The sequence below is a fragment of the Pholcus phalangioides genome, unplaced genomic scaffold (genome assembly GCF_987345545.1).
Source record: "Pholcus phalangioides strain wild (caught in Gottingen) unplaced genomic scaffold, Ppha-v1.0 ptg000005l_1, whole genome shotgun sequence".
NCBI classification, from domain to species: domain Eukaryota; kingdom Metazoa; phylum Arthropoda; class Arachnida; order Araneae; family Pholcidae; genus Pholcus; species Pholcus phalangioides.
In genome coordinates this window covers 15,038,325-15,064,723 of record NW_028301598.1, presented here as the reverse complement: position 1 = coordinate 15,064,723, position 26,399 = coordinate 15,038,325, and the positions used below count along the sequence as shown (strand labels likewise).

The 26,399-nt window shown below is 36.1% G+C and overlaps 1 long non-coding RNA gene across 8 annotated transcripts in view; it reads left to right on the top strand.

Moving 5' to 3' along the window:
* Positions 1 to 26,399, top strand: part of LOC149086349 (uncharacterized) — a 98,625-nt gene that overhangs the window by 24,312 nt on the left and 47,914 nt on the right. For 3 of the 8 annotated variants that reach the window (XR_016192698.1, XR_016192699.1, XR_016192696.1), the window contains exons 4-5: positions 7,318 to 7,816; positions 9,334 to 9,435. This is a non-coding gene — a long non-coding RNA (uncharacterized LOC149086349). Of the gene's footprint in view, positions 1 to 7,317; positions 9,436 to 9,753; positions 10,781 to 26,399 lie in introns of those variants that run through there. The other 5 variants (XR_016192697.1, XR_016192701.1, XR_016192694.1 and 2 more) reach the window with 3 other exon arrangements.

The following is a 26,399-nucleotide window of genomic DNA, read 5'->3' as shown; positions in this document are numbered from 1 at the left end:
ATGGTCCTAGGAACCACCGACTGCGTGGAGGTAAAATATATTGCACATTTATATAACACTTTGCTGAACATTTATATAACACTTTGCTGAACATTTATATTATATTGCACGATTAAAGTACAGTTTGCCGATGACAACTCGCCAGGGCCTCCACTGACGAACCACGGGAACCCGCCCCCCCCCCCTCCAGAGGGAAAGAGAAGGTAACTAGACGAGCTATTGGGATCTCTGACATGGATGTAAAGCGGAATTTATATGGGACGTTGGCAGCCCGACTTCTGGCCCCGTTCTCGCCGGACGGCTAGGAGACCCCACCCCCCGACCGTCAGACTAAGCAAACTTACTGACCCGAACCGGAATGTCAGCGGAAGCCTCGGGTGGTTTCCGGTAACCAACGAACCCTGGGACCTAAACAAGATTAATTGAACAATAGGATTGTAAAAGATCCCAGGTCGTCATGTTACACTTCCTCCCCCTCTGCAAAAGAAAATTTTATACCCTAAAAAAAAAAATTTCTCAACTACAGAAGGAAAAAAAAAATTTTGCCCACTCAAACAAGGCGTCAAACACAGACAACATAAAATAATATCTAACCTAAACAGAACAATGAAAGTTTTTTTTTTTTTTTTTTTTTTCAGTGCCGTCTGTCCACAACACGATAATTATCTCCCTGTAAAGACTTTTGACCATTGAAACAGATATTTTAAACTCGAAGATCAGTATCCTGTTGACTGAGATAACTGAGAACTTCCACTGAGCTACGGAACTTTAAACCGTCAGGATTATAGTAGTATACGTCCACGCGAGGTCCTTTCTTTCTCTTAACTAGCATTCTTTGCCAACCTCGTTGTAGAGGGACCATCAGTTCAAAAAATCTACGAGGATTATGAAACTAGAACGAGTTCTAACCTTTGGCACTGTCTCGTCACTAGATACATGTTCAATTGAAAGATTCAAATTTCGACTAGACTCACCATTAGATGCAATAGCATTTTGACTAGAATTAACATCCTCTGACCGATATGTCTGTTCCTGAATAGGGGAGGCCTCTTGACCCGTAAATGATTGACTACTTTCAAGATTAATCTCTCCACTCTCTCCAGCCACAATAAAGGCATTAAGATCACAGGCATTATATTTACCAACAATCACAAAACTCTGAATAAACAACAGGTGATATTTTTTTTTTGAATGAAAAATGGTCCATCCCACCTAAGTTTCAGTTTGCCCATAACATTTCCAGGGGCGCTGGATCTGTAATGAGTACGGACTAACACACTATCTCCCACCTTAAACTCATGTTGAATTCTCCTTTTATCATAATAGTACTTCTGTCTCCTTTGCTGTTTTTTAACTCTTTCCTTAACCTGTTGAACCAAAACATCTGGTATATTGGCCCTTTCCCATATTGGGGTATCCAGGGCCCAGTCAAAGGGTAAAGCAAGCTCACGACCGAGAAACAACTTCGAGGGAGAGACACCAGTGGTTTCAGACGGAACAGACCGCAAAGCCAAACCAAAGAAGGATAAATTTTTGTTCCAAGTACGGTGATTATCTGAAATAAAACAGGCAATCATCTTCTTCAATGTTTTATTTATTCTTTCTGTCAAATTTGACTGTGGATGATATGGGGTAATAAATCGCTGTTTTATCTTAAGGACATTACAAGTTTCTTTCAACAAATTAGAAATAAAACAGGGACCATTATCGGAAACAAGATTTTTTGGAAAACCAAATCTTGTACAATACTCAAAAACAAATTTTTTGGCGACCACAGAAGCTGTTATTCTACGAAGAGCAAAAACTTCAACCCACTTTGAATAGTAATCTACCACTACCAAAAGATGCACATTTCCCCTAGAGGAAACAGGAAAAGGACCCACGGTATCCACTCCTACGACCTCACCTGGGAAATTTACAGTCGAGGACATCATAGGACCCCATTTTTTTATAGTCAAACTTTCGTGTTTGACAAATAGGGCAACTAAGTACATAATTTTTGACATCCCTTCGTATACCAGGCCAATAGGCTCGCTTTAAGCATCTTTGATAGGTTTTTCCTACCCCCATATGTCCAGAAGTGGGATGATTATGCATCTCCATAAGAAATTTTTTTCTACATGCATTAGGAATAACTAATAATTTTGCATGTTTATGTAAATAATACAATTTATCTGATTCATAAAGATAATATTTTTCTAATTTATGGTCAACAATTTTATTTCCCAAATTTTTTTCTTGAAAATATTTTATGATGTCTGTGTATTCCAGTCTTTGTTTGGTAACCAATTCTGAAACATCCAAAAGAGAAAATAAAAATAATCTGTTATCAATACATTTCTCAAAATCCATTTCATCCGTGACAGGGCATCGGGAACTTGCATTGTTGAACCTTTGCGGTACTCGAAACAAAGAGGATATTCTTGCAAAAGTTGGGCCCATCTACTGAGCCTTCCTTTTAGATTTTTTGCGTCAAAAAACCAGGCTACAGCCCTATGGTCAGTGACCTCAGTTACAGGCTCTCCTGTGAAGGAACCTCTAAACTTATGGCATGCCCATACTACTGCTAAACCCTCTTGCTCTGAAACTGAGTAATTCTGCTCTGCTGAGTTGAGCGTACAACTAGCAAAAGCTAAGGGTTTCTCGCCCTCAGGTTCAACTTGCTTTAAAACAGCGCCTATTCCTATACCCGAAGCATCAGTATAGATTTTTAATCTACAACCTTCCTTTCTGGTTGTTAATACTGGAGTATCAATTAAAGCCCTCTTTAATTTCTCAAATGCCTGTTGATGGATCTCTGTCCAATGAAATTTATGTCCTTTTTTTGTCAATTGATATAAAGGATATGCAATATTACTAAAGTGAGAAACAAATTGTCTATACCAGCTACAGAGTCCAAGAAATCGTTAGAGTTGTTTTACATTTAATAGTTTCTTGTATTGAGAAATAGCCTCCGTTTGTGTGGGCTTAACATGCCATCCTTCACGGGACAAATTTAGACCCAAAAATTCTAAATTATTCTTAAATAGACAACATTTTTCTGGTTTTAATGTTAATCCCGCCCTTTGAAGACAAGAAAAAACAATTCTTAAATTTTGTAAATGTTGTTCAAAAGTTGAACTGTAAACAACAATATCCACATAAAATTCTGTACACCTCCCCACCAAATGACCAAGTACCATAGTCATCATGCGCTGGAAGGTGGCAGGCGCATTATTAAGTCCAAACGGCAGGACCTTAAAGCGGTACATGCCGGAGTCTGTGACAAAAGAAGTTTTGTCACGATCCTCAACCTTTACTGGCACCTGTCAATATCCTGACGCTAAGTCAAAAGTGGATATAAAGGCTGGACTGCCAATTCTTTGTAGTATCTGATCAATCGATGGCAAGGGGTACCTATCTGGAGCGGTAATTTTGTTAAGTTTTTTATAGTCAATAACAAATCGCCAATCTCCCGTTTTCTTTTTGATAAGAAAACAAGGGGAACTCCAACTAGTGGAAGCCGGTTCTATAATGTCATCTTCCAACATTTGTTTAACCTGTTCTTCGACCAATTGTTTTTTCCACCTGGGTAAGGGAAATGGAGACCTAAAGGTAGGGCCACTCTGTGTAACAATTTTATGTTCTATTAAATGTGTTCTACCTGGTTTATCCCGAAAAAGATTTTCAAAATCTGACAACAAATCAAACAATTTTTTCTGATTATCACAAAATTCAGAAGATTCAATTAAATTTGTAATTTTTTGTTTGTCAATTTCCCCCCTATATTGCTGAAGTCCTCCATTCAATTCCCTGTGTTTGAAATCAATTATTAATTCTAATTTGGACAAAATGTCTATTCCCAACAAGACCTCAGTGGGTGCTCTGCGAAAACTATCAAATCCGTGTCAATAGTACTATTTCGTACTTCGACCCGAGTCATTAGAACTCCAACGGGTTGACAACACTCGCCCGAGGCAAACTGAAAATTACCTCCTATGTAGGGTCTAATTTCATTTTTGTTTTTGCACACCCTCTGTGCCAATTCAAAGCTAATCACCGATTTATCAGCCCCAGTATCAGTTATAGCTCTTACATAACTGTCATTAATTTTAACAATTGGAAATAAAAAATCAATTTGAGAGGAACTAGAAACCACAGGAACAACACCCCTCTTTATGTACCTGTAGGCCCGTTTCCCTGTCTACTGTTTTGTTGTAAAGGGCAATTTCGAACTACATGACTGGGTTGATTACAACCAAAACAGGTTAATTGAGAATATCTCGTTGCCTGGACCCATGGCGTAGGTGATCTAGTAAACTCCTGTTCATTACGAGACTGAAAGGGCACTCTTGGTAAATTCGGCCTCTGAAAAGATACATTTCGATAATTTTGAGAACTTGAATTTTGAAAGGAGTTGTATTGATCCAACAACACAAATAATTTTTGCAACGTATCTGGTTGACGTATTTCCAAAAAGGTTCTTACCCGCGGTGGAAATTGTTTGATAATCAATTCAATTTTTTCGGATGCCGGTATCTATGAATCGGAAGACTTGAATAATTCAAGTTTATGCAAGACAAAATCCAAATAGGAGCCACTCGAATAATTTTGAGAAAACAAGGCCTGAGCCAACTCAATCCATGTATGATGCGGTGAAAATGTTTGTAGCATTAACTTCCTAAAATTTTCCCAAGGATCCCCATAATCCATTTTTTGAAGTTCATCATTGCCTATATTGGTCCACCACAATTGAGCTCTACCCTCAAAGGCACTTACTACAATTTCAATTTTATTCCGGACATTTTGTAGGGAAAAGAAAATATCACACTTGCTCAAGAAAAGCCGCTGTGGTGGTCGAGTGGTTATAGTGACGGACTCGCGATGCAAGGATCCGGGTTCGAACCCCCACAGTGGTGGTCTGCTGAAGTTGGTTTTCTGTGGTTCCCAACTTCAAGGCGCAAATGCGAGCCGATCTCCCCGTTAAAAAGTCTCGCCACAGAGAGCAACAGTCCTACAACGATAAATCATTCAATCATAACACTTCACTCATAGTTAGGGGAAAAAAAACTGTTGGCAGATGGCAGCACCACACATAACAAACATTACATAGAAACAAACTTTACGTCAGGTTGCACTACACGTACACGCACATTCCCGCATGCACCGATTCGTTGGGGGATTCCGTGGGGGGGGGTGCATTTGGGGTGTAGCAGTAGTAGGTAGGGCCTCCAAAAAATGGCTCGAGGATCCATGATGTTCTTAAGTCAGCCACCTCGTTGGGCAATTTGCCTGTTGTGGCGTTGTAATTGTATTTGTATTAAGAATTCTCGTACATCATCCTGTCCTGAAAATGTTAAACGACCGTTACTCGGACAAGCTGGACTAGCAAATGAATTGCCGGAATTCAATGGGATCGCGGGTGGAAACCCCGATCGAGTCCGATCGTCATTCCCGAAAATAAGATCATTGTGATCGGATTCAACTTGTATACAAAAATCACCTCTACCTGAATATCCAGGCTTACTATAATTCATTGTTACAATTATACATTAATTTATCAAAAACTATTTGCAAAAATCCCGCTAAAAATATTAGAATCAAAACACAAGTGCAAAAAAAAAATATTAAATCGAGGTCGATCATCGATCACAACATTTTCAAAAAGTTCAAATTTATCATACGATCATAATATTTGACTAGATATAATACCCACGACTACATCGACAAACAGAACACAAACGATATTCACGATCGCTCGTTGAAACACAAATTTGCAATGCGATCGCTCGTTAAAACATGAATTTGCGATGTGATCACAAAAACTCAAACCCAAGCTTAAAGATACGCTCTCAATATTACTCAAAATTGTCATCCAAAATCAATGAAATTTTATCGGTCGAGTCCCCAAAATTTATGTAACGTATTGTAATCGTTACCTCCCGGTTCTTTAATATTTTCCCCCCCAGTAACCATTGAGTGGATGACTACAATGAAATAGACAAAGGTTTTGATTGAACTATAAACATTTATTCAATTATATGTTAAACTATTAATGTTACGTTTTATCAACAATTATCACAGTTAGGCTTTTCTCTCAATGTTACAATGAAACAATAAAAGGGATCGATCTCACCGCCATGTACAGGTTTCCACGTGTTAGTTCTCATCGTCCGATAGACACTCCCAGGTGTCTACCTCACAGCCAAAGACTCTCCGGTACCAGCTTCAGTCGGGTTTGATTTTGATGTCTTCAAACACTCGTTGAGACCAGAGCTCAGCCGCTGCACATGGAACTGGAGGCGAAAGTTCACAGGTAGCCGGTGTGGCCACTAACCAATCCACTGGATCACGACGATGTTGAAACCTCACGTGAAGTCAAGCGATGAGACGGGTTAAGTGCCAAGGCACACTTCTACAATTATAACTTCACTGTATTTATGAGACGATCTAGCTCACACCATAACAGGGCGTGACACCTTAGTGATTAAGTAGCAGAATCAGTAGTAAGTAAGTAGTAAGCAGTGATGCACATCTCTAACTGGCTTTTATATAGTAGCATTCCCATAATGCCTCACGGAAGAACCAATCACAACATTGAAGGTACGGCATTAGCTTGTATCTAATTTACATAATTTAATGAGAGAAAAGGAAATATTGTAAACATTCTAATGTGAATCTGGCAACCAAACATAACAAATTGGAGATCTGGCCAGGATCCACAACTTTTAGGCCTATTGCACATTGTATAAACTCGTGACATTATAAACCGTTAGATGGTCCTAGGAACCACCGACTGCGTGGAGGTAAAATATATTGCACATTTATATAACACTTTGCTGAACATTTATATTATATTGCACAATTAAAGTACAGTTTGACGATGACGACTCGCCGTGGCCTCCACCGACGAACCACGGGAACCCCCCCCCCCCCTCCAGAGGGAAAGAGAAGGTAACTAGACGAGCTATTGGGATCTCTGACATGGATGTAAAGCTGAATTTATATGGGACGTTGGCAGCCCAACCTCTGGCCCCGTTCTCGCCCGACCATCAGACTAAGCAAACTAACTGACCCGAACCGGAATGTCAGCAGAAGCCTCAGGTGGTTTCCGGTAACCAACGAACCCTGGGGCCTAAACAAGATTAATTGAACAATAGGATTGTAAAAGATCCCAGGTCGTCATGTTACATTCACAATGTTTGTAATTTTTATTCATAGAATTATTTTTGTTGTTTCAAAGATGATTCATATAAAAGCGATTCTGTTTTGCTAATACCTTTCTTTTTTTCCAAGATTAAACATGTGCTGAAGTTTTTTTTCTTCAATTTTTTGTAGGTGATGCCAGATTCTCAATTGTGCAGGTTGACATATCATATAGGGAAGTGGTGATATTTTGAGAGTGAGCTACTTATGCGATGGGATTTTCAAAGTCACTCACACAAGTCCAGAGAAATTGAAGCAAGGAGTGAAAGAGTTTACCATTGATGAAGAGAATCCATCAGTAGGCACACAGATAAATGCAAACCTGATGGTGTACTGAGAAGTAGAAGCTGACCATCGGTTTCAGAACAAATTGTTTATAAGTTTGTGCATCTGTTATACCAGTGTATCTGATATATACATTGTAAACTGTTGATGCCTGCAACAGTAGTTCACGCAGCAGTACACCAAGTGTTATTTTTTCTTGCTTACAAAGCTCACTTTTGTGAAAAGTTGTATCATTATTGTGATTGAAGTGCTTCATTGTTTTCTCATAGGGATCTTGTCCCTTCCAAGAGGATATTGTACATTTAGTATTTTCAAGGAGATCAACTTAGCATTTCAAAGTCCTTTGGTATATGCTTTACTCTTTTTGAATTTCTTTTGCAATTATTTAGTCCACCAATTTTTTGAGTAGACTTTAGATTTTTCAGGCTTGAGTGGACATGTCTGATTTGCAGATCACCTCCGTCAGAATGACAGCGTGGTGGTCCAAGTCATCTACTGTTAAGATCTCGTCACCAGGTTTCCGGGATGACAGCCCGCAGATGAAGTTGGCCAGGCACCAGATCTTCATTGCATTTACTAAGCAGTTTTAGAGATTGGTTAGGATTCCTGTCTCCAGGAATCCAGAGAAAGAATTTTTTCATTGGTGGTCTATTACCAGGTCCTAAGGCAATGTACCCAGTGTGACCATCAATGTTTGGTGGAGGTGGTAACCCATTGATCACAGTTTCCAACCACTCCAGGGTGGTCTGGTCTCTACATATAATGTGAAGACCTTCCTCCCTAAAGATGGTTCGGTCGACGTGAGGGTAAATACCCCCAGTGTCCTCCAGCATCTGGTCCTTCACTGAGGTGGTAAAGTAAGACACATCAGCTGGAGTCGGTTTCCTTTCTGGATCCTGAGGGTGCCTTTCTTGGTAGCCTTGCAAGGCTTCCTGAAATTTGATTCTGGCGTGTCACCAGGGACTCTTCCACGCTTGCAAGTAATGGCCCCCTTTGACTGTGAGACCGCGACAGTGCTGATCCAGGCGTGGCAGCCTTCTCCTCATTCTTCGCATCATCCTCTCTGGGCGGTCATGTCTCTGTCTGTCTGTCTGTCTGTGTCTGTCTGCCAAGGTCACATTTGCTAGAGCCTTTCTGTTTGGTGTTTCTTGATTTTCTTCTCGCTGGCTGAGAGAAGTTGATTTCCCTCTGCAGCATGGTTCCTGGCTTCTGCTTGTGCTTCCCCACGGGTGTTTCCACACGATTTCAAAACACTTTTAAAAAAAACCATCGTTAGAATGACTTCAAAATTTACATGAATATTCCTGAAGCAATGGAATTTTAAATGGCAAAGGGAAAAAAAACAATTTTAAATGTAAAATTAACAACACTGTATTCATCCAACATGTGGAAAATTTGCTCGCAAAATGGAAATGATAGCCAGTCAGGGCAAAATGATAACTTAATTAGTATTGCACAATGTCATAATTCATGGAAACATCACAAAAGAATGAAGTAATTGAACAAATAAAACTACAACTTAGGAAATGGTATATATGCAAAATTTGGTGACGATCAATCTAAAATTGTAGATTTGTATAGAGAACACACACACACACACAGAAAATCAATTTTATATATATATAGATTTCTTCAAGCATTTTTAGAATAAGCAACTTTGGCTCTTAAACAATATATTACTTAAACAGTGTTGCATCTTTCAACATCTGTTTTATTAATTAACAATAGAATGGAAAAGTAACATTTAGAATGGATCTAATATATATGTTTTTTAATCAGTTGTCATATGAGTTCCCTATGAAAATGACAGATTCTTCAGAGATCTTTCGATTCTGAATGTTCATATTCATATTTTTCTCATAGCTTTCAAAGGTTGTTGGTGCATCATCATATGTTCGACTTGTGAACTACAACAGTAGCCGCATTTCCATATTTTTTCTATTTGTCAAGCTGATTATAAAGACGGTATGTAAAAAATAATCCAAGTAACATAATGTGACATTTGCAAACATCATTTTTTATTAATAATGTATAGTATTTGAAGATACATTTTAATATATAATTTATTTATGTAACCATAACTCTTTTTCTACTTATGGTTTTTGATGAAAACTTCAAATCTCTCCACCTTGTAATACAGAATAATTCTTTTCAGTACAAACAAAAAACTTACATAGGAAAGTATCAAAAATTAAATTTTGTAAAAAAAATAGACTATAGTGTCTTTTGCATGAAAAAGTGATATTTTACTGCCCACAGTCATTGACTTTTTTCTTTGATGAGGGATGGTGTCCACTGCTGTTGAATATTGGACATTCATAGAGGTTCAAGCATTAACAAACTAACAAATGATTGTGAAAGACTCCAAACGTGTATCTTTTGTGTCTGTTGGGTGAACAGTGCCTCTTTCGACCTTAGTGTGAGTGCATGTCATTTGGTTTTCATAAAAGTGAGCTTCTCACTTCAAATCAGTTATCGCTTTAGTAATAGGCTTATTAGTTTATTCATCCATGTGCCAAAAGGAAAAAGTTTACAACAAAGCTGCTTAAAGATTTTTTTTTGTGTGGCTTTCTATGGAGCTGACTTGTTTATAGAATTTATCTCTGTTATCTATTGAAATAGAACTTATTAATTTGCAGTACTTTCCTATTATTAGCATTATTTCAATATTGATGAAATTGGACCTAGTGCCCTTCACCTCTGGCATACAGATATTAAAGCATGTTTTTTGTTGCAACAAATCTAAGAACACCAGCTCCATTCTCCAAGATAGATTCCCCAAAGCAGAATATGCTAAAATGTGAGGCTTGCATCGCAGAACAATCTGAGAATTTTAAGAAAAGTGTAGCCACAATGCTAACGGAAATGCTAACTGTTAAACAGAATTTTTTAACAGTTAAAAAATATCGGTGAAAAATATCATATTTGTCCATTATTAGCCAAAATGTTTCATATTTACCTCATTTTATATCCTTGGGGTACATTCTGACGGTATATCTTTAAATGACATAAGATTTTATAAGTGGTTTTTTTCAAAAAAGTCTCATAAAAGTGGCCAGAATATATATATATTTTTCATATGAAGTATCTGTCATTTAAAGTTATATATAAAAGTCAAAACTTCTCATTCTTACAACATTTTCTAACCTTTGGCTACATTCTGATGCTCTATCTTTAGCAAATTCATGAATACGGATTGCATCACACATCTAAATGTAGTGGTGTATTACATATCTCACAGGGTTTCTTTTTCCCTTCACAAAGAAGCAGCTACAGTAGTGACACCATCATGCTAGGGGCAGGTGGTCCTATAATCCAATAAAGACACCAGCTGTCCTTAAAGGACAAAGACTAGTGTACTAGTTGTTACATTACCTCACATACATTTTCATTCCCATAAGAAGTAGCACATCTCCTACTGTATATCTCCCAGTCTTAATATTCAATAGTTGTTTTTTTATACTTTCACACACACACTGTTAAGCCCAGTTAATCAAGGTTCTACTGTATAGTAGTAACAAATTTATAAAAAATAATCAGCTATATACAGGGTGATTATAATTTAAGTTTTGATTCCAAAACTATACAATAAGTACTGATCAGAATGACCTGAAAATTTGCATGGATACTCCTGAAGCAAGGGATGTTTCTTTCGCAAAAGAAAAAAGTGCAAAATGTGCAAGTAGATGATGCTGTACTTGGCCAGCAGTATAATCTATTTTGTGCAACCACATCATTTCGGCACTTCCACAGCATCAGTGTGTGCAATACCAGCAAAGCAGCTGCTGAAGACCCATTTTGACAGGATGCACCTTAACCCTTGTAACTACTGGCTGTGGGGGTACCTCAAAATGTTATAAACAGTGGTCAGATTGCAAACTTTGATGAATTGTAATCTCCAGCACATTCCCTATATGTTAGAAGTTCCTCATTCCTCAGGAATATGAATGGGGGAAAGGGGGCGCGTTTGGTTTAATAAAGCTGAATTGCAAGCACATCCACATTATGACCATGGCATATTCCGATTCTGCTGTTGAACAAGAATTTTTGTGCTTTCAACCTCATAGCCAGAACACGCGGTGGACAACATATTTAACATTTTTTGAGTAAGTTGTAGTTATTTGTTCAATTACTTCGTTTTTTGTGATGTTTCCATGAATTATGAGATCGTGCAATGCTATAATTAAGTTATAATTTTGCCTTGACTGGCTATCATTTCCATTCTGCGAGCAAATTTCCCACATGTTGGATGATGTCATTAATTTTACATTTTTGAGTATTTTTTCCCCTTTATCAAATAAAATTGAATTTTTTCAGGAATATTCATGTCAATTTTCAAGTCATTCTGACAATCGCTCTTTTTTTAGTGTTTTGAAATCAGAACCATAGTTATAATCACCCTGTATATCGTAAATCATTGCTAATTAATCTGCATTATTTATGCTTCATTAAATACATTATATTCACCTAATTTTTATTACTTTTTGCAAAATAGCTTCCTAATTAAGTATACTGAAAGTAACTGGAGAAAAACATTTATATATTATATGATTAATAATAACATTAAAAGAATTTTCAAACACACAGTAATCCATTGAGTTAAGCAAAAAATAATTAAATGGCAAAAGTTGGTTTTTGTTAAAATTTAATAAATATTTATTGATTAATTAATATGGGAATGGTGTTAATTACATTAATAAACATTTTATTTTTGTTAATTATTGGAAGTTTGAAATGATTTTCAGAAATTTCATTGTTTTTAATGTTAATACTATTTAAAACAAAAAAACCTGGTTTAAACCAAAAAAAACCCGGTTTTTTGGTTTTTTTCAAAAAAACCGGTTTTTTACCAACCCTGAAGACTGGCATGGAATTATATTCTTCTCAGGGGCAATGCAGAACCTGCCTTGACGGGGGGGAAATGTAACTTTTTCTTAATTTATTAATTTTTTTTTTTCAAAATTTTTTATGAACGTTTTTTTTTTGATCGAGTCTATCAGTGTCGGGGGGGGGGGGGGGGTACCCCCCTCGGGAGAATCTCCGGATTTCTGTATTTCAAAAGTTGGCATGTCTGCATGTATCTCTTCATTTCTTTCCAATGTGTGTCTTAATAAAAGACCATTTTTGAGAATATAATTAAAGAAATTTGAAAAATTATTTAGTGAATTAATGCCGTGGTTCTCAACCTTTTTTGGGCTCCCTTTCAACGATTTCTCATTTCTGTGCCCATCCCCTTTGTGACTGATTAATTTCCTCCTCCCCCCTTCCGTTTTACCCTAGAAGATAGTTATACCAATACAACACCACAACAGGCAAATTGCCCAATGAGGTGGCTGACAATGGTCAATATTTAATGGTAGTATTGAAATATGGTTTGAAGTATAAACATATTTTTGAATTAAATTAAATTAATTTTTAATTTATGAAAATATGGGAAAAGCAAAATAAACATAGGATGTTTATTTTGCAACAAACCACGTTGGATAGAAATCGTGGTTAAGAGATAGGTCGCAACGAGTTATGGTGAACGGGGAATTCTCTGGTTGGACAGGCGTCACAAGTGGAGTTCCTCAAGGAAGTGTCCTTGGCACCATACTTTTGTCACTTTTTATCGATAAACTCGATCAGGGTATCGATGGGATTACTAGCAAACTCGCAGATGATGTGAAGTTAATGGGAGTAATCGGGAATCAAAGCGATAGGGAGTTGCTCCAGACCAGTCTAAACAGGATTGCAGCATGGGCAAATGAATGGAGCATGACGTTTAGCATTGATAAGTGCATAGTCGCTCATTTTGGTTCGAGCAACCCACGGTTCTCTTACGAGTTGAATGGTGTCACTATCCCAGATGCAGCTAGGGTCACTGATTTGGGAATTCTCATTGACGAGCGGGTTAGGTTTTCTGAACATTGTTCAGCGAATAGAATGCTTGGTCTCATTTTCAAAAAGGTCTCTTCACGTTCTCCTAAAGTCATTCTTCCGCTTTTTCGAGGTTTAGTTCGTCCTGGACTGGAGTATGCTGTAAGGTTTTGGAGACCATACCTACAGAGGGACATAGACTTGATTGAAGGGGTGCAGAGAAGAGCTACGCGTGTCCTTATTGGCACACAGGGCTTGAGTTATGAAGAGAGACTTCATTTTTTGAATATGTTTACATTGCATGAACGCAGATGTCGCGAAGATATGATCGAAGTGTTCAAAATTTTCAATGGGATAGATAGGATGGACCATGAACTTTTAGTACACCGCCAATTGACTGCTTTTACAAGGGGACACCAGTATCGCGATTGGTGAGGGAAAATGCAAGGCTATGGTGTCGCAGGGAATTTTTCTCTAATAGGGTTGTTAATAAATGGAATAATTTAACCCCGGAGGTAGTAAATTGTAACACAATTGACACGTTTAAAAAGAAATACGATAAACATGTTGGGGTAAATCGAGAAGCTATCCATACTTAGAATAAGACAACTATAAGTATTCTTTATGGGCATTGTATAATATTTTGACATGTGTATATATTGTTTTCTATTACATTTTTAATTGGGTTGCTTTATTTTTGAAATATATAACATCCATATTTGTTATGGGCATCTTTTTCTCAGCCACCTCGCTGGGCATTTTGCCTGTTGTGGTGTTGTATTTGTATTTATAAGTTACAATTGAATGCAATCAGCAAAATAACATAAATATAAATAAATAAACATAATACACTTCCATTTATTTATTTAAAATGTTGCATATGTGTATTAATAAAAATTCTCAAAAATTTGGGGTCTCTTATTCCACTTCACATGGTACAAGACCCGTTGTACCCCTTCCCTTACTTTTTGTTAAGATGCTACTGTCTACAAGTGGCAACGCTTGTCGCAGTAATGAAATCACTGCAGCCACGAAATTACTGTTCAAAAGAGGCCATAAGTAAAATTTAAACAAATTGCAGTTTAATTACATTATCAACATTCATAATTTTCTGGTGTAAGAAGCAAAGAAGAAAACAATATCTATATAAACCATAAAAAGTAATCAATTATTTCAGCTTTTTATTTTAAATTTCTATTTCGATGGGCAGATTGTTAATAAAGTAGAGTTAAACAAGATAATTCATGATGAATTTTATAAAGCTTATTGAATTCTACCATTTTTAGTTTTTTTTGAGTGAATGATTAAGTAATGTTGTGTGACAATGTATCCCTATGGTCTGTGACGACTTGCCCCGTATATGGGGTGGGTTGTCACACTTGACAAAACATTTTATCTTTCATAGAAAGAGTGATTTTTTTTGTATCCGCAAAAAGCTCTAGTACACTCCGAATGTTTGTGCTTGATGTAGATGCATTAAACAGTTGGATTTGAATTACATGCCCAAAATTAACTGAAATATATAAAGCATGATGACCATCCCTGGTCTCTTCTATGTATTTTGCATAGCTGAGCATTTCTGCGTATAAGTATAGAGATGAATAGTGTCTCCGAATTATTGTCAAGCTCTACATTCTACACTAACTTGTTGAGGCTCTGAACAAACATAATGCTAATTTATCACTTTCACAATACAAGAAAAACAAAGCTTGTAACTTTATTCAATTTTTTTCTTACAGTAGCTAAATACGTTCTCGACTTATTTCTGTTAAAGTCCTTATTTGATATTTTAAATTAAAATTGGGAAAAAGACAATGCAAAAGAGTCTTACCTTACAAGATTCATAGAAAGACTGGTTATTTGTGGAGATGAAGATTACAAGGAAGAAAATTCATCACTGCCCCCACGGGGACTCGAACCCCGGTCTCTCGCTTGCCGGACGAGTGCTCTACCATCTAAGCTATGGCAGCAGATAGAATATTTCAGCCTTGGAGCGTATATATATATGTTGAAAGGCACCGTACATGGACGGCATCAACAATCAACTAATAGCTTGTGAATGAAAAAGGCCAACCAGATGGCCGTATGCATATAGAAACGTCCTCCCCACTTGTCAATACAAGATTCATCGAAAGACTGGTTATTTGTGGAGATAACTTTTTAATGCTCCGTGGGAGCAGTGATGAATTTTCTTCCTTGTAATCTTCATCTCCACAAATAACTAGTCTTTCGATGAATCTTGTGTTGACAAGTGGAGAGGATGTTTCTATATGCCAGTCTTATCTTCTTTTAGATTGCATAAAATAATGCCAGATTTAATAAAGTGACATTGTACATTCGCCCCCCCCCCCTGTATTCGCAGGGGTTACATTCCGGGTGTGACCGCAAATACGGGAAATCTGTTAACAACAAACCATAGTTTTTACTTGTATATCTCGTTTATTGAACAGTATGAGAAGAGCAGGGTGATGTAGAGATATAAGGGAATGTAAAAGAGTGCAGCAATTGTTGGCGATGTTTTCTGAAAGAAAATTGTGATTTGTGTTTGCCGTTTCTTCATATCATCAAGTACAGCATGTTGGAGTATGTTGACAAGGCTTCTTCTACAAATTTTTCTACATGTGAATAGCGTATTATAGAGGGATCTGTGTGTCATAAAAACAATATCGCTGATTTAAGTGTGCGAAGCCCTTCCGTTATGTTGCACATGATGATGAACTTGTCTTCTATTTCTTGATCTTCATCTGGTACCGCTTCAGTTTCAGGAGCATTCAATTGCGTTAATTTCTCCTCGATCAATACCTCTGAATCGCTATTAATTAGCTGTTTGACTTCCATATCCATATCATTGGACCTTTCTCCACCCACTTGTTTTGCTTTTATAGTCTCTTCAGTTGGCTCTGTAGAAATGGTTGTGTCCTTTAGCACACATTGTGGCCAAAGATTGATCTAACCTGAGGTGACTGTTTCTCTCTTGGGAGCTGCCACGGCTCTAGTGATGACAGTAATGTCATTAGCGACCCATCAAAAAGTGAGTCATGCTAAACTTTGTAAACAAAGCACATGAATGACGATTTCTGAGTGTTGTAAAAAAACTTCCAGTGAAGGGAAAAAACCTGCGGATACGGAAACCTCAAATATGAGGGGGCAGACTGTATATACAGGGTGCATAGACAACAGAGCGTATGGTATTTTACTGATGAATCGTTGATTCTATTGTAGATGTTGCGACTCCCACTGCTTCCCAACAGAGGGAGGCAGAGGTACCATATGTACAAGCTGTATTATTATTTCTTTTTCCTTTTTTTGTGTTAGTATTTTTCAGTAGTACACATCATGTAACTGAGTAGAAAAGAAGGACAGAACGTCTTCTGTCACTCTGATTTAAGAAAAGAAAAGACTATAATGGTTTTGTTTTAGACTAAGTGTTGTTTAATTCTTGCCCAGTGTATTATTTTATTCATAATGCGAGAGGGGTAAGTTTTTAATTTTTATTTGGTAGAAACATGATTTAAAATTAAATTTTAGATCAACCCGGACGGGTTCCGCTTTGTCGATCCCTAAACAGGAAGTATGAATGAACGATTCATACTTCCAATAGAATCAACGATTATATTATAACTTCCAATAAAATCAGCGATTATGTTATAACTTCCAATAAAATCTACGATTATATTATAACTTCCAATAAAATCAACGATTATATTATAACTTCCAACAATAGAATCAATGATTATATTATAACTTCCAATAGAATAGACGATTATATTATAACTTCTAATTATAAAAGGTATCCAAATAACGTGAACTACTCAGATATGTCATTCACATTACAAGTTGTTTTGTATAGTTATTAAAATAGAAATGTTTTAACATTTTATATAGACACCCTGTGATCAAAAACTCAATGAGAAAGTTGTTGCCCTGTCTCTCCTGATGACAGCTAAGCAATTTTTGTGCTTCTAATCAGTGTTAAATGCAGGGGAAATGGTTTATCCGTATTTTTAAAGCAGTTTTCTCCCAACTTTCCTTCATTTTTTGAATTTTAATATCTCATTACACTTAGAAGCATGGAAATTTCTTAGTTGTCATCAGGAGAGACACAACATTAACCCTCTCATTGGATTTTTGCTCACACAGGGTGTCTGTATAAAATGTTAACATCTTTATTTTAATAATTATACAAAACAACTTGCAACGTGAATGACATATCTGAGTACTTCACGTTATTTGGATACCTTTCATAATTGGAAGTATACTTCTAGCATTAACGGTTTGCCAAGAAAATGTCATATGCCCCGTAACCTATGCATTTACATGCTAAACGTTTTTTCATTTCCTTTCTCATGTTAACCCATTTACGCCGAAGGTACTAAAAAATTAAAAATTTTGAACAAAAAGTGAATATTTTGTGTTTTACTGGCCTAAAGTAATTTAAAAAAAAATTCCGTAAAATTTTGAAAAGCAGATTCAAAGTACTGAGCCGAACTATATATAGGTCGCTAGACATTTAAGCTACCAAGCTATGAAAAACCTTGAAGCATTTTACATGCAATCCAACATCACATTTTCCATGAATTGTGGTTTTCGAATGGCACTGAGCACATCTTGTTTGTTTCTGTTGAGGAATCGCCCAATGGTTCATTCCATTAAATCTTGCTTGAGGTATTCCATGTGATTGCCTCTCACATTGACTTGGTTCTCTATGTTTTCCAAAGGATTCTAGATAGAATCGTGTAAATTTTCTTCTAAAATTGAGCAAATCCAGCTGATTATCTCTTGCGCAAATTCTGTGTAGTTGCCAACCATTATTTATGGCCTGGTTCAAAATGTATGTTGTCAAACAAAAGTACCATTTCTTTCCTCAAATAGACACCCTGCATTTGTTCATATTCTGATCAAGTCGATCAACTCCACCCATATGTTCATTATAAACTTTCATCATTCTTGGCTGTTGCACAGTGATACAGCTTTTCTTTGCTGATGAAAGTCTACTAGCAGTCGCCATTAGGACCTCACCCACAACATTAGAGCACATTACCACAACATTATTGTCATTCCATCGGCAAAGGATGATTTCGGCTATTTAATCCACTTTGTAGTCACATGCTTCTCTATATTTTTTTAAAAAATCATTTTGTCTCACCAGAAGACACTTCTCTATTCAGTTTTCTCTAATGATACCTGTGCCTTTTGTACCCATAGCTTTTAGTTTCTCCATCAGTGTGAGACTCGTAAAAAGATTGTCACAACAAATGTGATAATTCAGGGGGGTGTGGTTTACGTATGATGTTGGCAAATTTCACCACCAGATCTCCACCCATTCCTAAAACAGAATCATTCCTCTTGCTATTTTTCTCTTGATATGGTTCAAACCATAAGACATATCCGAGAGTTATACGTCCAGACTATACTTTAAAACCAAATCTTATTGACTTGCCTCTGAGACATTGCTTGCAGCCATGGTGTCCAAAATATTTGCACATGGATTCATCTGTGCTGTAAAATTCCTCTAGGAGCATGCCATAAATAGTTTTCACTCAGTTTTTCAATTAGGGGATGTAGTTTTGCATATTTGTCTTCCACATCTAAGTTTTTATTATCAGCAAAGTGAATGTTAGAACAAATGCTATCTATCCAGTCCCTTCGTATAGTACCTGCAATGAGCTCACAATGTGAATCTGAACTGTTTTCCCAGTACATCCTTCTATGTGGAACTTGAATGCATCCGCTAACAAGCAATATCCCAATAGTGCATTTTATTTTTTTCAATTGTGACTCCTAAATTAGTATTATGTTACATAGCGTATCTGTTTGACTCGGTAACCTCCAACTCGAACATACCATCATCAAAATATAGTTCGAAAAGTTAAGTAGAAGTCAAATTTTTTGACTGAAGTTCATCTAAACCAGGAGATTCATCTCGTTCCATATCAGTCATGAAGTGAAAAAAAAACATCAAGCAAGTGTCACAAAACGTCAGTGTTCTTCAAAAATTGACAGTGTTTTCCTTCATCTTCCGATGATTTTGGGGTCATTCGGGCAGAATGTTTGTTTTCAGCGTTTCTGATTGAACACAATATTTATTTTTACATCATTGAAGTTTTGGCCTCCGATTTCACTTGTTTTTTGCGTAGGAATTTCACATTCCCAAGGGTTTTACTTCCATGTGTGTAAAATCCCTATTTTAATTTGACTTCAGTTTTTGAGTAGGGATTTTATTCCCTACGCTTTAACTTTTATGTTTGGGAAATCCCTATTTTATTTGGAAAAATCCCTATTGTATTTATTAGGGAGTGGTTTTAGCATAAAATACGGGTTTGCGCGAAAATCTCCCGAATTTTCATTTTCAAAAGTTGGCAGCTATGATATATCAGCATGACTTATACCAGCTGCATCCTCACACCCCTGTTCTTCAATACCAGCTAGTAAATCACATAATCCTTTTGGCATCTTATTTGACCCATAAAATTTGCTTGGAGGTACTAAGGTAAAAAAAATAAATAAATATACAAGTATATTATTAATTGTTGTTATTATATACATACACTTATTATTATATACAAGTACATATATAAAAAATTCCCTGGACAGATCCTAGCGATCTCTTGGGAATACATGCTGTGATCACATATTATTATTATTAAAAATAAATACATTTATGAGTTGTTTAGGGTACTTATAATTTATGCATACACCTGCTAAGATTTGATTTGCATCATGATAAAAAGAAGCTACCTTTTATGCCTAGCGTCCTACATCACCATATTTGTATACAATATTATGAACGCTACAGCGCACATGCATGCTATTTGACATTTGCACATTACTTCTCTATATAATTAGGACAATCATTACCAAACATATTCATATCAACTGTTGTTATAAAGAAAGTATCTTACCTGGAAATAGACGCCATTGTAAGTTTCAATATTTTTCCGGCAACCCGAAGATACGATGGTCTAAACGGGATGTGCTAGAACATTTGTTCCAAGGAAGCCCTAGTGTCACTATCTTCTGTTATTGCCTTAAATTCAGAACTTAATAATAATATAATGAACCGTTCTACATTTAGGATTATAGGTTTAAATGAGTCAATGTTATTTAAATGGGGGAAAATTATGGATAAGATATTCTATGCATTTTGTTTACAACTTTCACAAATTTCTTCGCGGGGGAGGGGGGGCCCCTTATCAGCAGCTGTTGCTCCCCTTTTGCAAGATTTTCATCCGATGCCCCCTTAGAATATCCTAGGGTCCACCTGGTTGAGAACCACTAAATTAATTCATAGATGAATGCAGTCATGTAAAAACTTCATTGCTTTTATGAAAATTTCTTTTGGATAAAAAGAACAAAATCGGATAAAAACAAAAGGAAAAGTTATTCTTTTCCACTCTGAAAGCTTTTGTTTCAAATTCTTGAGTGAACTTTGTTGGCAGTCTCTTTGTAAATTCCAACAGTAATCTGCATTTATATGATCCCATCCGCCCTAGTATCGGTCCTCTATTGTCTTTATGTGCTGGTGAAATCATTCCTCTTGTTCCTCGCTAGTATTTCTTAGATTTTCAGGAAAACAGTAAATGGTTGTGCAAGTAATGAACTCTTATGCTCATACCAGAAATGGTAAAAAAAACTTTTTTTTGGTTTAAACCAGGTTTTTTGATTTAAACCGGTTTTTTTGTTTTAAATAGTATTAACATAAATAAATACTATTTAATAAATACTATTAAATAAATACACAATAAAATTTCTAAAAAATCATTCAAACTTCTAATAATTAATTAAAATGAATGTTTATTAATGGTAATTAACACTATTCCCATATTAATTAATCACAATAAATATTTATTACATTTTAACAAAAACCAACTTTTGCAATTCAATTATTTTTTGCTTAACTCAATGGATTACTGTGTTTGAAAAAATTCTTTTAATGTTATTATTAATCATATAATATAAAGATGTTTTCTCGTTATATTCAGTATGCTTAATTAGGAAGCTACTTTGCAAAAACTATAATAAAAATTAGGTGAATATAATGTATTTAATGATTACAATAACAATATAACTAAGCTTCTGATGTCAAAACACTGTAAAAAAATAATGATTGTCAGAATGACTGAAAATTGATATGAATATTCCTGAAGAAATGGAATTTTATTTGGTAAAGGAGAAAAAAATACTTAAAAATGTAAAATTAATTACATCATCCAACATGTGGGAAATTTGCTAGCGGAATGGAAACAATAGCCATTCATGGCAAAATGATAACTTAATTATAGTATTGCACGATATAGTATTGCATGTACCATAGAGGGACCTATGTCATGAAAATAATCTATTGCTGATTTGAACTTGCAAAGCCCTTTCACTATGTTACTCATGGTGAACTTGTTCTCCACTTTTTTATCTTGACCGTCTTCATTTGGTACAGTTTCAGTCAGGTGCATTAAATCCTCCTCGGTCAATGCCTCTGAATCGCTATTAATTAACTGCTCTACTTTTTCTAAACTCATATCATTGAACCCTTCTCCACCTACTTGTTTCACTAACGTGACAGTGTTTTTTATAATCTCTTCAGTTGGCTCTGTAGGAATGGTTATGTCCTGGAGGACCATTGTGGCCAAAAGTTAATCTAACCCGAGTTGACTTTCTCTCTTAAGAGCTGCCACGGCATTAGGAGCCGTTCAAGTATTACATAAACAAATTTTTAGCCATTTTTGACCTCCCGTCAGCAAAACTTTGACCCCCACCCCCCTTGTCAGCAAAATTTCGTCATCAGCTCTGCCCCTCTGAATCCTAACGCATATTGGTGGGATCAGAGATGTTGGCATCATTGAAGAAGTGATAAACCATTGTAAAGGCATACAGTATACACGTCTGAAACGCATTGCTAGGGAGCCACGGTAGCTAAAATAAACATTCTGAAAGTGATTGTTGAGGCCCAAAATCCATTGTTGCCTGACAGTTTTTTGCCCATGTCTGACAAACTTTTAAAGTAGCCTATCATTCGAGTTGGGTCCTATTTGGTATATATGCAAAATTTTGCAACAATAGATCTAAAATTGTAGATTTGTATAGAGAACATATACACACACACAGACAATGAACGCCAGAACTTTGCCACTAGGACTTATCCCGTTGCCGAGATCTCTTCCAGCCCAGCTTCGTGGCAGAACACATACAGACAGAAAATCATATATATATATATATATAGAGAGAGAGAGAGATTTTTCTTGTAAAGTATTTACTTCTTTTTTGTATTTTTGAAGCATTATCAGTAGCACTAGAAAAATGAGTCATCCTAAACAAGCACAACTCAAATTTTGTAAACAAAACACATGAATGACGATTGCTGAGTTTAGCCAAATTTTTTTTTAAATTTAAAAAAACTGAGACTACGAGGGACCAGCCAACTGAAGTAGTTAAGTTTTATGTAGATTAGTTTCTCTGCTTTTTTCTTCTCTATAGTGCTATCAGCTGATTGTATGAAACCGTATTTATTGATATAACCTAGTGATTACATTTAACATAACTACTGTTCACAGTTGGGAGGGTGTGTATACATAGCAGTCGTGTTAGTTTTCTCTTTTATGTGTTATTTTGTATTCTACCAGGGGGGGGGGGGTGTCTGCCCCCCTTCCGCCTTTGGCGACAAATACCCCCCCCCCCCCCCCCCATTTTCTCTTCACAACATATCTTGTTTATTTCATCCCACTTAATCAGCGTGCTATGGAAAGGAACATGTGAAAGCACCAGCTTACTGAAAAAGTATTTCAACTCAGTATACATCACTTAAGGTGGTCGCCTTTGGGTGAATCGTCCATAGTATGACATAATTCGTCTCACTGGTGCTTGGCACATCGTCGGCTGGTTCCGGATCCATCATGCCTCCTCTCTAGTCATCCGTTGTCCTGCCGTCGTCCCGATTCCTGACATCGCTCGTTCTTCATTTGGCTTGGCGCCGATCGTTGCTTCTGACCGCCTGATCGTCACCTCTGCTCTAGCTGTTGAGCCCGCCATTCTTGCTGCCACGTGGAGTCTCGGCTCGTGATCTCGCTCTCTCCCATCAAGGTCAATGACGTACGTCACTGGTCAAGTAATTCAAGATCGTCGAACTTCAATCAATGTATATTTTGAAATATTTTTAAATGATTTTTTTTAGGAACAAAAATGTGATAAATAATTTTTTGGAATCACAAAAAAATCCTTTTTTATAATTCTTCTACCTGTTTTTTATGTAAGCATTTAGGTACGAGATTCACTATATATATTGTAGGTCTGTTGCTATGCATGACAGGTTGTCTTGTATAAAGTGATATTAATATACAATAATGTTATTGACATTTGTATTTAATGATAATTCATGTTATTCTGTAGTTTTAAGTTCCCAAAAATGGCTAATTTGGAAAGTGGAAAATAGCTCCAGACTAATGAATCCTCAGAATGACTGCTATCTCCTCCTCTTAACCAGATAATTTTTTAATTATTACTGCTCCTTTAAAAGTATTTCAGAATTTAATTTAATGAAGTAGGGATATTTTTTAACAGTGAGGAATTCAAGAAAAAGAGAAGCATGAACACTTTTGGTTACATTTTCTGCAGGGTTTGAAAAATTTGGAGAAAAAAAAATTCAGGCACCATCCTTATTTCTCAGAATTTTCATTATCCAAATTCATTTATTTTACCACAAACAATCTTCTTGTGACAGTTCTGCATACAACTCAAGTTTCAGATACAATTATGCAGAAGTGGGTGTGTGAACAATTATTCTCTTATAGCAGCGGTTCTCAACCGGTGCTCCGTGTGCACTTCTTAGGGGCTCAGCGGTGACTTAAGGAAAATAAATAAGTAAATTTGATAGATATATATAAAATGAAAAAAAGAGACCTACAGGGTTCCACCATAAAAATTATATACAAAAAGGGCTCCGCGAGTCAAAAAGGGTTGAGAACCGCGGCCTTATAGTATGGTCAATTTTAATGATCAAATACGTAGTTGCATTACATTACATTAAAAATGTAAATTTAGACATAATATAAGATGTACACTTAAAGGATGTACATTAGCGTGGGTGGAAAATTTTTTATTTTCAAATCGGCATAGTGCGGAAAAGTAGCCTCCTTTAATAAAAAAAAATGTAAAAAATTTAAAATCTGTTGACATCTTCCGGTTGTGAATCGTACTTCAAGTTTATGAAAATTGACAAAATTGAACATTTCTCTTAATTTTTTAATGTTACTTAAAATTTGACGATCGACATGCAAAAGTTTGTTATGCTTATTTTCTGGTTCAATAAAGTAAAATAAATTAAAACATCATTAACATTTCAATTTTTATCGCAATGTATTCAAAAAACTGGAATTGACCAAATTTTTGCAAGTTTCATTGTGCAGCTCTTCGCATGCTTTGTCAGAACAAAATGACCCAGAATTTACCATGTTGAGGTGGCTGCACATTCAGTTTCACCCACACTGTATCCAAACAACCATCCAAAGTAGGAGAGAGTGTAATTTACATTAGTTACCAAAACTGACTAGGATTTAGTGGTTTAGACTTTCTTCTATTGTTCCTTTTCCAAGTGTTCACGTTGTCTAACAAAGTCTAACTTTGGGAGAAATTAGGCTTGACTAATTTTGGTAACAGCATAGATATGGTGTAGCAATCTCTATGGCTTCATCTCCACATACTTTAGTTGAGGATTCAGTAACAAGTCAGGCACATCTCTCGACTGCCTGAGTGGGACTGGAGCACATGAGGCAAGACCACTACAATGGATCGTGTGCCTACTACACTTCAACGAACTCCCTTTTTCAGTCAAATTTTTCATCATATAGATGGTGCACCCACAGGACCAAAATCTTTTTTCTGGGCCCATTGGATAACAGCTTACTGAGTTTGAAAAGCTCAGTGTGGTGGAGTATGAAATGATAATCATGAGATTATTTGATTCTAGAAGTAGTCAGAAAGATGCTGTGCAAAGACCAGCAGCACTGTATTTCAGGGTTGGTAAAAAAAACGGGTTTTTTTGGTTTAAAGAAGTTTTTTTTTGTTTTAAATAGTATTAACATAAAAAAAAAATTGTGAAAAATCATTCAAACTTCTAATAATTAATTAAAATAAAATGTTTATTAATATAATTAACACTATTCCCATATTAGTTAATCAATAAATATCTCTTACATTTTAACAAAAACCAACATTTGCAATTTAATTATTTTTTGCTTAACTCAATGGATTACTTTGTGTGTGTATGAAAATTCTTTTAATGTTAATCATATAATATAAAGATGTTTTCTTCAGTTACTTTCAGTATACTTAATTAGGAAGCTATTTTGCAAAAAATATAATAAAAATTAGGTGAATATAATGTATTTAATGATTACAATAACAATATAACTAAGCTTCTGATGTCAAAACACTGTAAAAAAATAATGATTGTCAGAATGACTGAAAATTGACATGAATATTCCTGAAGAAATGGAATTTTATTTGGTAAAGGAGAAAAAAATACTTAAAAATGTAAAATTAATTACATCATCCAACATGTGGGAAATTTGCTAGCGGAATGGAAACAATAGCCATTCATGGCAAAATGATAACTTAATTATAGTATTGCACGATTTCATAATTCATGGAAACATCACGAAAGACACAAAATAATTGAACATATAACTACAACTTAAGAAATGTTAAATATGTTGTCCACCGTGTTCTGGCAATGAGGTGAAAGCACAAAAATTCTTGTTCAATAACAGATCAGAGTATGCCATGGTCATGATGTGGATGTGCTTGCGGTTCACCTTTATTTTACCAAACGCGCCCCACATTAATATTCCTGAGGAAATTCTAACATATAGAGGATGCGCTGAAGCTTGCAATTCACCAAAGTTTGCAATCTGACCACTGATCATAACATTTTGAGGTACCCCCACAGCCAGAAGTTACAAGGGTTAAGGTCAAGTGAACTGATGGCCAGCCAGGTGTCGTGCCATCCTGCTATTGTCAAAATGGGTCTTCAACAACTGCTTTGCTGGTATTGCAATGTACATCTTGATAGAAGTTGTTCT